Raw genomic sequence first — 14843 nt, 5'->3', positions numbered from 1 at the left:
GGAGAGAGTGCGGCCCTCGTGCCCCTCACTCCGGCTTGTTCCCTACTGCGGGAGGAACACCACGCTGACGGCCGCTTGCCTCGGTGAAAGGGCGACCCCGATCACCCTACTGGTGTCCCTCGCACGCCGGACAAGTTCACGGCACCAGCCAAAGTCCATACTAGGGGAAGTGGAGCCCCATCTCAGCCCAATGAACACACTCAGGGAACCACGAAGAACGTGAGTCTCCCTCAAGCCTCTCTCCCTCCGGGGAGCCCTTCGTCGCCATCCAGGCTTCTTGGCCAAGCGGAGGCGTTAGAGTGGTGGCAAGGCCCGATTGCGGAGTTACCGCCCACACCCGGACGCTCCTTAGCACTGTTGGAGCCCTACAGGAGTCGCCGCCGCAGCCCAGCCCTGACGGCGCCTCTCCCCCTGAGCACCTGCAGACCCCGGACGCCCAGGCCTTCCACCACGGTCCCCAACGACGGCGACCTAGGCTCCCTCACGCCCCGGCAGAAGAAGAAGCAGGCCCGAATCCTCCGCCTGTTCGGTCCTAGTCCCGAGGGACCCCGATCAGGTCGAGGCCCCCAGACTACGAGGCCTCCCTGCACCCCACCAGCGCGGCCCTAGGAAGGAGCCGCCCCTCAGGTCGAGGCCCTAAACAAGGGAGCCTCCCTGACAGTAAGTACTAGTGACCCAACTACCAAAGAAACACGGGTAGAACAGTGAAAGTGACAGTGACCCCTAATACAGTGACAGTGATCCAATGCACAGTGGCAGTGACCAATAAAAGTTATGTTAAACAGTGATATCAGAGTAAGTCGTGCTTGAACATTAAACAGTTCAGTTCCCCCTCTCAGAAAGGAAGCGGGGAGTTTTCTGTGGAGTCGAAGGTAGGTGTGTGAGCGAGCCGAAAGGCTAGTGAAGTGCTTCCCTGCGACTAGGTGACGGTGTCGGATGTCGCCACACGCACCCTACCTTTGTTATAGTATCATATCCCCCACAGACTCCCAATCACAGTGAATATAAGTAAGACTCCTCCGTTTATTATTATCCACCAGTGACACGACCAGTGTTCTCGATTGACCATCGCAGTGAAGTGATATCTCTCCTCAATAATAGTCACCCATATCCCTGACTGCCCTGTGCCCTGTGCAAAAGTAGATTGGATCCAATTATAAGTGTATTATTGTATCTCTGTGTTATTGTGTATCAAATATTGTGTATGTAGCACTGTAAGGGATAGAATTTAAGCAATAGATGTGATTTGGTGTACTGTCTCTTTTTATGCCCTGTTCCTTTGTTAGTGCATTACATCCGGTCTAGCCAAAGGACCCCGTCCCAGTGCTCGTGTTTTTACGACGAGAAGTCGCCTTAAAAACACAGCATTACACTGGTGGCAAGCGGTGGTCCTAGATCCGAGTAACGCACGGAGGAACGCGAAAGGGAACTTACAATGGCAGCTAAACCGCACATCCAATTGCCGAGGTTCAACCTGGACCAGTGTGACATAAACATATATTTGGACATGGTCAAACCCCTCCTAGACATAGGGTTTGACTCTGACAGAGAAAAGATCGTTGTCACTCTACCTAACTTGGGTAAAATAATCACTAGTGTCGCACCAAAAGTCGTCCCAGAACTGTCATGGGACCAATTCTCACAAATAGTGAGACAGGCTTTCACGCCATCCATAGGCCGAGTTGTCGCTCTTTCTCAACTCGACGCCCTCACCTACGACGGGAACCTGGATGACACATTCACCCGGGCTAGGCGCCTCGTCAGCGCCGCCTATCCCGAGGCACCACCCAATGCCCGGGATATCCATACATTCAACGCACTGTTGAGAATCCTCCCCAGCGTAGTCAGGGAGCATTTCTCAATCTACGACCCCTCAGGGGACATGGAAAATGACCTACAACTCGTCCGACGTCTGCTCGCCGCCCGCCCCACACCACAGCCACTCCACGCGGTGACACGTTTTCCTACAAGGCAACAACCCCCTTCCAAACCTAAACTGCCGCCACATCAGCCAGCTACTGAGCTGCCCACAGTCCCTAGAGCTTATCCCCCAAAGAAGCGCTCAAACCCGAGGGAACAAGGAAACCTCATCACCATTAACCCCTGGGAATTCACGGCTTGCAGCCGCACCTGCCCTCTCCACGACATTAGGGAACAGCTCAAAGCTAGCAGGCGCAGAGGTTTTCCACAAGGGCGCAAGAAAGTATCCTCCTTAGACGACGATGCCCAGGAAGATGACACACCAACGCACACCCTCTCGGGAACAGACGACGACGACCAAGAGGACACCACTCCACAGGAAATGGATTTTTAGGCCCGCCCCCGCACCTCCCCACGGTGGCGAGGGCCAACTCACACAACTACAGACCCCCTGTTTACGACAAAATCTGGCTAAACGGGGTCAAGGCACGTCTACTAGTGGATACGGGAGCAGCCAGATCGTGCCTCTACTCCCACTTCTACACCCGCCACATGGGTGCATTTGGCCCCCTCTTCCCCACCTCAGCCAACCTTGTCGACGCAGGGGACGGCCCCCTGCCTATCCGTGGGGAAACTTGGGCCCTCCAAACCCACACCCATCAGCAAATATCCACTAGCCACCCATTTATCATATTCGACTCAACATGCAGTCAATACGATGGATATTTAGGGCTGGACCTCCTACAGAAATTACATGCCACCATTGACTGCCACCAACGCCGCCTCCACTTCCATCCAGCCCACCACAACCAACCAGCAGTGAGAACTAAGGAAGAAAAAAAACAACAACAACGAAGGCTCGCCAAAAACTCACACCCCTACACACTACCACCAGACACTCACCTGTCCCATACCACAGATACACCTACACCCTACCCAGCCCCTCACACCACTAGACTCCCATCCCCACCACCAACCACTCATCATCTACATCCCTCCCCATCTTTTCCGGCCACTGTCGCCTCCTCTATCACAATTCCACCACATCATGAAGCTTGGGTAAAACTTAACAAACCTTTCCATACCTCCGTCCTCTTCTCACCATCCATCCCCACCGGACCACTTTCCTCCTGTCTAGTAAGCCCTACCTTCCTTCCCCCACATGCCCAAGAAATCCGTGTCACCAACCTCGCTACCACACCACTAACCTTACCAAGAGGACTCATCATCAGCGACACTGAAGAAGCCGAACCATGCCAAACACCGCCCCCAGACCCGCCCACCCTACCCACCCTACCATCACACCTATCCCCAGCCCAAACCAACAGCCTCCGACAACTCCTCCTGGATTTCCAAGATTTATTCTCCTCAGGCCCGACCGACCTTGGCCATACCACCTATCTCAGCCATGAGATACACACAACAGGACCCCCAATTCGCCAACCATCACGACGGAAAAATCCTAAGCAACGAGAAGAAGAAGACCGGCAGGTCCAGGACATGCTAGATGCCGGTGTGATCTCCAACTCTACTAGCCCATGGTCCTCTCCGGTGGTACTTGTTAGAAAAAAGGACGGGACAATGCGCTTTTGCGTTGATTACCGCCGAGTAAATGATGTCACAGTCAAGGACGCCACTCCCCTGCCAAGTATCGACGACTCCCTAGACTCCTTACATGGCTCAACATGGTTCTCCACCTTGGATCTACAGTCAGGGTACTGGCAAGTCCCTGTGCATCCCGACGACAAACACAAAACCGCCTTCTCCACATCCAACGGCAAACATTACGAGTTCAATGTCCTCCCTTTCGGACTCTGCAATGCTCCTGCCACATTCTCCCGTTTAATGGAGTCAGTCCTTAGCGGTCTAACCTGGGAGACTTGCTTAGCATATCTCGACGACGTCATTGTTTTCAGTCGTACATGGGCCGACCACCTTCACCGCCTCAAGCAAGTGTTCCACCGCATACGCCAAGCAGGACTTAAATTGAAACCTACGAAATGTGTGTTAGCAGAAAGATCAGTTTCCTTCTTGGGGCATCTAATTAATGCAGAGGGCATCTCACCAGACCCAGAGAAACTTCGAGCCATCGCAGACATCCCACTCCCCCGCGACGCGCACGAAGTCAGAGCATTTCTGGGGTTGACATCATATTACAGGCGATTCGTCAAAGGATTCGCTGACATCGCAAAACCCCTCCACGAACTAACAAAAAAGGGCGAACCCTTTCTATGGACGGGGACAAGACAAACAGCCTTCACCACCCTCAAAGCAAAACTAACCACCTCGCCAGTAGTCACGTTCCCAGACTACAATCTTCCCTTCCGCCTCTACACCGATGTGTCCCTCATCGCCATAGGAGCTGTCCTTGCCCAGGTACAAAATGGCAAGGAACACATCATCGCCTGTGCCAGTCGCACCCTTAACACAGCAGAGCGGAACTACGCAGCCACAAAACGCGAGTGCCTAGGGATCATCTGGTCCCTCGAGTACTTCAAATCCTACATCTCGGGCACCCACGTAGTAGTCATCACCGATCATCAATCCTTACAATGGCTACGACAGTCAAATACAAATAACGCCCAACTAATACGCTGGCGGGAAACCCTCGAAGAATACGATTTCGAAATTGCATACCGACCAGGCAAGCTGCACACAAACGCTGATGCCCTATCCCGCCTCCCAATCAACACCATCAAAGAAAAACCCGACCTGGTTAAAATGTGGTTTGACAAACAACGCCCCACTTGGATTCCACAGACCACATTTAACAAACTACACCCGCATGGCGAACATCTTTTTGACCCAAACGGACACATTGTCCTCAGCCCAGCCACGGCCCATGACACCATGCTCCACCTCCATGCCCACAACGGCATCCACTTAGGAACTAAAAAGTTACTGCAAATATTCAACGATATGTACTGGACTCCCAACCCATCTACCATCGCAAAGAAAATCATACAATCATGCCGAGCTTGCGCACTTGGCAAAGATATCACCCGAACACCAGGCCCTACAGGAAAAGTCACAGCACAAAAACCGTGGCAACTTCTCTCCCTAGACGTCGTCGGCCCCCCTCACACCAAAGTCCGGCTATAAGTACATAATTACCTTCGTGGATGTGTACTCTAAATTCATCATCGCCTGCCCAGCCAAGGACCACACAGCACCTTCAATCGCCGACGCCCTCACCCGACATGTTTTCCCTTATTTCGGGATTCCCCAGGCCATCCATTCAGACAATGCCCCTGAATTTACGGGGAAAAATATGGGAAGAACTGGCCAACATCTTTGGATACAGCATCTCCCACTCATCTCCCTACTGGCCCCAAGGCAACAGCGTATGCGACAGAAGCCACCGCTCCCTGATGAACCAAGTCCGCACGCGCATTACGCAAACAGGCAATGAAGACTGGCCTGCACACGTTAAGATCGTGCAATGGGGGTTAAACACGTGCCCAAGGGAAGATGGAATAACCCCGCATGAGAGAGTGTTCGAGGGAACCACCCCTACTCCTACCCCTCCGCCACCACCTACAACCGCCCACTCCACCCTCCAGCACCAACCCTCTCCACCACCTCAAACGCCGCCTCCACCACCTACACTCAAAGCAGGACCTAGCACCAGACACAACCCATTCCAACCCATACATACCTGGCCAATCTGTCATGGTTGCAAATCTCCCTACCCCACCTAAGACCGCCCCCCGATTCAATGGACCATACAAAATCGTGCGGGTGCCGAATGCTTATCAAGTCATCGTGGATCAACAAGGGCAACACCGCACATACAGAAACCGCCACGTGCGTCCCTTCAACCCACCCGACACCGCCCACCCCCGCACTAAGCCTACCTCCACCCAGGCCCGCACACCTGGCCGCCCTGACCTTCCTCAACTTCACCCCCAAACTCCTACTACTACTCCTTCTCCCCCCCCTCACACTCTCCGCCTACCAGCTCTCCACCAAGCACACCATCACCGCAACCACCTCCCACCACCCCTGCTTCGCAACCAGACACTCCCCCACTAAACACCCATCCACCCACCACCCCCCAATCCACCCCACCCAGGCCACCCTCGCCACCACAGCCGCCCACCTCCCCCGAGAATCACCCCAACCCCACACCCACCACCGACCTCCCACAGGACCACTCCCATTATACACGTCACACCGCACCACCACCCATCCACCCACCTCACCACCGTACACCCTCACCGCCTCCACGCAATCAACCAGCCTCACCACCCACACCCACCATAACCACTACCACCACCAGATCGGGACGACTCTCACGCCCACCCACGAGATACACCCCGACACCCCCACCCAACACCCACTTATCCCAGAATCCACCATCACCACCCTCCCCCAATACCTCCCCCATAACCCTACCCCTCCACCAAGCACGTTGGAACTTTCCTAACTCCCAATTCCCCAAAGTACAACGCTCCTCCCACCACATTAGCCCAAATAAAAGCACCACCCTCCCATCACTCTCCAGCATTCAAATCTCATCTCCCCACCAGGCACCATTCCCCGAGATGAAGATAACCAGGGTCCAATGGCAACCTCACAACCACCCGCCAACCAGAGAGGCACCCACCACCTGCTACGCCGCCTACGCCGGACCACCCAGCCGTCCTCCCTCCACTTCACGCTCTGCCCCCACCAGGAGCCCAACCAATTCACGACACACTGGGTCAACTTCACCCAACACCTGACCCCAGCCTACCAGACAGCCACCTCAACTACCTACCACCTCCAGTCACGGGGCCGTGACTTCAACGACGCGGAGGGTGGTAAAATGCCCGCCGAGACCGCCACAGGACCTCCCACCTCACCACCCCCCACACCACCGCCGAGCCGCCACCCCACCACCACCCCAGGAGGACACACAGGTGAGGTTAGTGACCTCGGGCAAGAGGGTCATCGGGACATCCCGGCCCTGATACCCAATTACTCGCAAGTGCCCCAACCCCAGGCGTTCAGACAACCTGAACTACTGTGCGGGCGGGGTAGTGACCGTCAGACCAGGGGTGGGACTGAAAAGAGGTCAGTCCCAAGTAGCACCGTCTTGACGGTCTTGCTACACCCTCTAGGGCAGGAAGAGGCCAAGGGCAGGAAGAGGCCCAAGGCTATGGCCTTAAAAGAGAAATAGACACAGGCTACGGCCTGACAAAGTGTGTAAAGGGGAAGGTGACCCCAGGCTCCGGCCTTAACACGCTGAGGAGAGAGAGAGTTGCCTGTGTGCATCCCTCTCCAGTTGTACTTTGGCTACGGCCAGAATACGGTCCAGGGTAGAGAGACCCTGCTACCGTACGTGTAGCGCTACCCAATTACGGAAGCGGCGACTCGGGGCCGGCCTCTCGCCGGAGCAGACGGGTGATCCCGTTTCTCCGTTAGTCGATTCCCGTATGGGCAGACACTCAGTTACAACTGGGGCACGTACCAGGGTGGAGAATTCCCTGACGGTAGGATCTGTCCGTATTGGAGAGAGTGCGGCCCTCGTGCCCCTCACTCCGGCTTGTTCCCTACTGCGGGAGGAACACCACGCTGACGGCCGCTTGCCTCGGTGAAAGGGCGACCCCGATCACCCTACTGGTGTCCCTCGCACGCCGGACAAGTTCACGGCACCAGCCAAAGTCCATACTAGGGGAAGTGGAGCCCCACCTCAGCCCAATGAACACACTCAGGGAACCACGAAGAGCGTGAGTCTCCCTCAAGCCTCTCTCCCTCCGGGGAGCCCTTCGTCGCCATCCAGGCTTCTTGGCCAAGCGGAGGCGTTAGAGTGGTGGCAAGGCCCGATTGCGGAGTTACCGCCCACACCCGGACGCTCCTTAGCACTGTTGGAGCCCTACAGGAGTCGCCGCCGCAGCCCAGCCCTGACGGCGCCTCTCCCCCTGAGCATCTGCAGACCCCGGACGCCCAGGCCTTCCACCACGGTCCCCGACGACGGCGACCTAGGCTCCCTCACGCCCCGGCAGAATCCTCCGCCTGTTCGGTCCTAGTCCCGAGGGCCCCCGATCAGGTCGAGGCCCCCAGACTACGAGGCCTCCCTGCACCCCACCAGCGCGGCCCTAGGAAGGAGCCGCCCCTCAGGTCGAGGCCCTAAACAAGGGAGCCTCCCTGACAGTAAGTACTAGTGACCCAACTACCAAAGAAACACGGGTAGAACAGTGAAAGTGACAGTGACCCCTAATACAGTGACAGTGATCCAATGCACAGTGGCAGTGACCAATAAAAGTTATGTTAAACAGTGATATCAGAGTAAGTCGTGCTTGAACATTAAACAGTTCAGTTCCCCCTCTCAGAAAGGAAGCGGGGAGTTTTCTGTGGAGTCGAAGGTAGGTGTGTGAGCGAGCCGAAAGGCTAGTGAAGTGCTTCCCTGCGACTAGGTGACGGTGTCGGATGTCGCCACACGCACCCTACCTTTGTTATAGTATCATATCCCCCACAGACTCCCAATCACAGTGAATATAAGTGAGACTCCTCCGTTTATTATTATCCACCAGTGACACGACCAGTGTTCTCGATTGACCATCGCAGTGAAGTGATATCTCTCCTCAATAATAGTCACCCATATCCCTGACTGCCCTGTGCCCTGTGCATATCGTAGATTGGATCCAATTATAAGTGTATTATTGTATCTCTGTGTTATTGTGTATCAAATATTGTGTATGTAGCACTGTAAGGGATAGAATTTAAGCAATAGATGTGATTTGGTGTACTGTCTCTTTTTATGCCCTGTTCCTTTGTTAGTGCATTACATCCGGTCTAGCCAAAGGACCCCGTCCCAGTGCTCGTGTTTTTACGACGAGAAGTCGCCTTAAATACACAGCATTACAAATACGATGAATAATTCGAGTCACCCACAGAAACTTTACTAGGTTAATTTTCTGCAATGCTGTATAAGTCAGCAGCCTGCATCGAGGAAAACCATAAAAGTGTGTGTGTGTGTGTGTGTGGGGTATAAGGTTCCATTACAACAAAAAGTAGCATTGACATATAAAAAGTAATGTGCTGTATAACGTTAGACTGAAGTATGATATAGTGTGTTATAATGCACAGAATGAAAAATTTAGATGAAATATGAACAATGCGGCTCTAACCTGTGACAGAGTATGGTGACCCATGTTGAACTTTCATACTAGGTACATCTGTCTCCTGAGCATCTTCCCCTTCAAATGGACCTTCATCTTCTTCCTCTTCCGCATCAGATGAAACAGATGAAAAATCCAATGTGTTTAACTTAATTCTTTTACCTCTCCCACTCTTACCTCCCCTCCTTCCCCTCTTTGATCGGACAAAAGCTGGTGATGAACCGTTGTCCTCGGAAGCATCAGAAAAGCCTGGCATCATGAACTCTTCCACTGCTTTTTGGTCCATGCCTTGCTCTCTTAAACATAAATCTTCTTGAGACTCCATCTTTATGACAGATTTCTTTGTGGCTCGCTTTCTGGGTTGACAAGTAGTTTCCTTTGATTTCCTCTCTCTTCTACCTCTCCCACTCTTACCCCCCCTCCTTCCCCTCTTTGACTGGACAAAATCTGGTGATGAACCGTTGTCCTCGGGAACATCAGAAAAGCCTGGCATCATGAACTCCTCCACTGCTTTTTGGTCCATGCCTTGCTCTCTTAAACATAAATCTTCTTGAGACTCCATCTCTATGACAGATTTCTTTCTGGCTCGATTTCTGGGTTGACAAGTAGTTCCCTTTGATTTCCTCTTTCTTTTCTTCCCACCTTTCTCACTGTCTTCCTTATAATCAGAACTAATATCTTTGGCAGAATCTTTGGGAGGCTTGTACTCAACTGTTGAGGAGTCTGACAAGATACCAATGTCGTCCTCGTCATCAAGCAAAACAAAGCTTGCCTCAACACTCGTCTTCCTTTTTCTCTGTCCACGGGTTTTCTTGTCCAAGAGATCATCTTCGTTTTCTGCTTGTGCATTTGAAGGATGACCAACATTTCCACCTAAAGTAATTCTGAAAATCGTTTTGGCACTGGATCCTTCAAAGATGTCGGATTCTATTGTTTTGGCAGTGGATTCTTCAAGGGATACTGATTTACCATCAACTTTCCCATGTCTTTGAGATCTACCCCTGCCTCGTCCTCTCCCTCTACTTCCCCCTCTTCCTTTTCCTTGTTTTCTCCCACCACCTCTTAAGATGGACTGTGGTTTTGATTTAATGCCATTTACTGATGGCTCTTGTACTTTAGGGGATTTATTTTTGGTAGGATTCTTAGCCCTCTTGGTAGAATTCTTATCACTTGCTTTCTTTGGTGAACTTTTCCTCTTAGATTTTGATGCATTTTCTTGCTTGACTACTATGGCAGCATTATCATGTGGTGCTTTTGAATTTTCAAGAGCCATTGTCTCTATTAACACAATCTGAAAAGAAAGAAAAATATTAAAAACTAAGATCAGTTGCACACGTAAGCAACATTCAAAACATCATATCTTATACAGTTCATTCACTTACTATGTAAATTATCATTTAATAATTGCATTTATTTTATCATTTAATAATTATCATTTAATAATTGCATTTATTTTAAAAACCCCATGACAATTGGCGACCTCATTCCAGGATATTAACTCCTAGCTCTAAAGCTATTCCCGAGATAATACTCACACGTTCATATTTAGGTATTTATCATTAAAGTCTATAGGCACTACCTTACTGGTGATTATTGATATATTTTTATTAATTTACATAATAGCTAGACAGTCAGTTGTTTGTTTAGTTTTCTTTCTTTACCAGTTTAATTAGATAAAACTGGTCACCACTAACCTGTGCCTATATTCTTTATTTTTTATTATTCGCATCTCTCTTTGAAAAAAAAAAAAAAAAAAATCGCAGTCAGTACTGAGTCGCTAGTTATTTAGATTGAGTTAGCATCATGTTGACCAGCATCTATGTACAGGAAGCCAAAGATATGGGTCTTACGGACCCAACTGAAATCAAGGAGTTCGTCCTCTCTCGGTTTAATTACGAACAGCAGCGCGAGAGTGATGCTCGTGAAGAGCGTCGAATTCAGCGTGAGGAACGCGAAAAGGAGCGCAAATACGAGCGAGAACAGCGAGAACACGAGCAAGAACAGTGCGAACATGAGCGAAAACAGCGCGAACTCGACTTAGAACACGAGCAAAAACAGCGCGAACTCGACTTAGAACACGAGCGACAACAGCGTGAGGAACGAGAGAGAACGAGAACACGAACGTGCGAAGCGAGAAGCACGCGAAAAACACGAATTTGAAATGTTGAAGCTCAAGTGAGATTCCTTGGCTTCAGACACGTCTGGTGCAGTTGGTTCAAGCTCCACGAGCGTTCTCCCTGCACATATTATGGTGACTCCACACATCAAGTTTCCCCCATACAAAGAGGGCGAGTGAATCGAGCCATACATATCTCGTTTTAAAGACTTGGCTCAACTGTACCAGCTGGATGATGCAGCTAAGCGGCTTCAGTTTCTTAGCCTGTTTGAGAGCCCTGCCCTCGATATTCTCCACAGAATTCGTGGAGACAATCTCACATATGAGATGATGAAAGCTGCACTCATTAAGGCGTAAGGTCTCACACTAGACGACGCCAAAGTTCAGTTCATGCGAGCTTGTCTCCAAGACAAGGAGACAGCTGTTCAGTTCCTTGACCATCTCTCTGCTTACTTAGGTGAGTGGATGGAAAAAGATGAGACCCCTCACACGCTAGAGGGGATAATTGACCTCATGCTGCGTACACAGCTACAGAGGTCGTGGTCTGCTGAGCTCATAGCACAGCTTAAGATCTGCCAGGTAAAAGATGCCAGCCAAATGGTGGAAAAGGCTGATGCATTCTTCACTGCTTACGGGTACCAAACTCTTAAGCAAAACACCTGGAACAGCAGAAAAGATACTGCCAAGTCTGGGAAACCGTCTCAGACTGAACCCCACCAACAAGGCCATTCTCAGAATAATGGCCAAGGTCCAAAACCGCAGAGGAAGGACCAGGGGCAAAACACTCAGAAACCTGAGTGGAAGTGGTACAACAGGTACCCTAACCAGTAGCAGTATCAGCCACGCAACCGACCGTCAGGACTGTCCTTTTCACCACCAGCTCAAGTGAATAGGAGGCAGGAGGCGAACGCAGCCTTCATTCCTCAGCAGCAGCACGGTGGTCATGTCCCTACCAGTACTGGTACTCCCCCACAGTTCACTAGTCCCACAGTGACAGTGAACCCCCCTCCACATATGGCCAATGCTTCATCTTCCCAGGCAGTGAGTACGACCCCTTAAGTATCTAGTTCACAAGGCACCATGTTTGCCGCATCATTTATTCAGCAGCCTCATGAGTGGCTAGCTGCTTCCTCCACAGGCCCTCCCACAGGTGACAGTGCCTTCCTTGTTCAGCCAGGGTTTGTGGGAGACATTCCTGTGAAGGTCCTGAGAGATAATGGATCCTCAGGTTGCTCTGTCAAGCAGAGTCTAGTTCGGCCTGAGCAGTACACAGGTCGACAGATCCAAGCTAACCTTATAGATGGATCAGTGAGATTGTTCCCTGAGGCATGTATCCAGGTGGCATCTCCATTTTATACTAATACGACACTCGCAGTTGTCATGCCAGAACCTTTATTTGACCTGATCATAGGCAACATTCCCGGTGTCAGGGATAGTTGCACCGAAGATGACGCTACTCAGACTTCGGCTACAGTAACACGAGCCATGGCTGAGGCTCCAGACTGTGTCATCCCAGTGACCATTGAATCGCCGCAAGAACTGATGTGTAGCCAAATTGTTGTTCAAGAACAACATTCTGACCCGACACTTGCTGCTGTGCGAAAGAAACAAAAGGGTAGAGTAATAAAGTATTCACGGGGAGGTCGAGCCAAGTTCCTTTGTAAACAAGGACGGCTCTACCGTGAGTCACAAACACCCGAGGGCGAGGTTCGACTGCAGTTTGTCTTTCCCGCCAAGTACCACCTAGCAGTGTTACAATGGGGTCATTGTTCAGCCTCAGGAGGTCACATGGGCAAAAGGAAGACCCAGAGCCGTATCCGAGCTGACTTTTTCTGGCCAGGGATGGGATGAGACATAGATAGTTTTGTGCGTTCCTGCAGTGTGTGTCAAAGTACCACTAATCAGGAACATGTCCTTCCTGTGCCATTTGAAACCACACCCGTAATCTCTGAGTTAGTTGAGAGACAGGGCAGTGGTAATGTGGGTGTAGACCTGATGTCTCACCTAGTAACCGCTTACTAAATAGCAACTGTTGTATGCTGGGTTCCGTAAGATAGGCGTTCTCAGAGATTTGAGTAATCCAAGGACCAGCCTGGTTCCCAGTCAAAAGTGTAGACCTGATGTCTCACCCATTGGCCCCACAGGACACATCATGTCCAGGGCCTGTACATACATATGTACCGTAGTTTAAGGGGGGAAAGTTCGAGAACCTGCGAGGCAACCTGAGGCTGTGTCTGCGGACACACGAGCCTGAGTTTGCGTAAGGATTCTCAGCTGCCCCGATACTGTATATACATGTGTACTCTAGGCTAAAGGGGGGAAGTTTGAGGACTCGTGTGCAGTCCGAGGCTGTGTCTGCGGACACACGAGCCCGAGTTTGCACAGGGATTCTCAGCTCCCCAATATTAATATATGTACTGTAGGTTAAGGGAGAAGTTCGAGAGGAACCCCACAGAGGCGACCTGAGGCTGTCTGCAGACACACGAGCCCGAGTTTGCATAAGGATTCTCAACTTGCCAACACTAATCATAAGTGTAGAGTTAAGTTTAACCAGTAAACTACATGAGTCCTCGAGACCAACGGCGTCCAGGGACAACGTTTCCTGGTTAATAATGTACCTAAAAAATTAATGGCGACCTAGAATGTACGAAGCTTAGGCTGTCACTCGTATTTTTCAGCTAAAGTGTACCTTTTGTAGCATGTACTGATTGCTAGGCAGAGAAAGTAATTGTAATGTAATAAGAATTTTTGTCTCATTGACACTTTTGATGCTCCACCTTAATTGATTTTGCAGGTACAGTGATGGGTGTAGCAGTTTTGCTGTGCGGGCCAGCTGATCGTCTGCCGCACGCTGCCACCTCTTCTCCTCTGCCTTCGTCGTCGTCATATTATTAATATTTACTGTATCATTTTACACGTAGTACAGTTACACTACAACTGTCACACCTACACCGTGTATCACATACACCACGCTACACTACAATTAGTTGTCAGTGTAAATGTAGCGAACTTTCGCTCAGTTTGACATGAGTACAGGATTTTCACCGTCGTCACGGAGTTTTTTCCCTCAAGCTTGCCTCTATTAACGTAAATACGAGGTTTTTACGCTCATTGGCGATAGTGATTTTCTCCTGTAGCAGGATAGCACACACACCACAGTGTGAATCTTGTGTGACTGAGTTAGGATTTATATGTATGTATATTGAAATCTTTTTTCTGAAGAAAAAAAGATTTGATTTTCATGGGGCGTAAAGTCACAAGTCGGCTAGTGACATTGGCTTTTGTGGGAAACCGCGAACTCTAGTGGAATCCCAGTTATCGTTCAGTTAACCGCTCATTCGGTCGGGAGTCTTTTGAAATCAATTTTTCACAGTCATAAGTGATCGTCTTTATGCAAGACATTAGTGCTCCCGCTAAGCGATTTGTTTTGGGCGCGTTTTGCTCATTCTAGCCGTTAGAAATGCGGCCATAGTGCTTCCTTCTTTCCCACGAGTTAGTCAAGATTCGAGCACCGCAGAGGCAGGTTGTGTGTGGCAGTGTTCTTCCTCAGTAACGACACCTAGTTCCCACTGCCGCCGTAATTGGCGAGAGACAGCGAGTGCAGTGTTCTTCCTCAGTGACGACACCCAGTCATCCGCTTAGTCCACTCTCTGACCAGTATTTCCTTTTCGTATTTTCCTAAGTTTAAGAGTTTAGCTTCT

This window comes from Coenobita brevimanus, chromosome 83, assembly GCF_032717465.1.
Source record: "Coenobita brevimanus isolate Jiangsu-jjx chromosome 83, ASM3271746v2, whole genome shotgun sequence".
Taxonomy (NCBI): Eukaryota; Metazoa; Arthropoda; class Malacostraca; order Decapoda; family Coenobitidae; genus Coenobita; species Coenobita brevimanus.
This window is presented reverse-complemented; position numbering follows the sequence as displayed.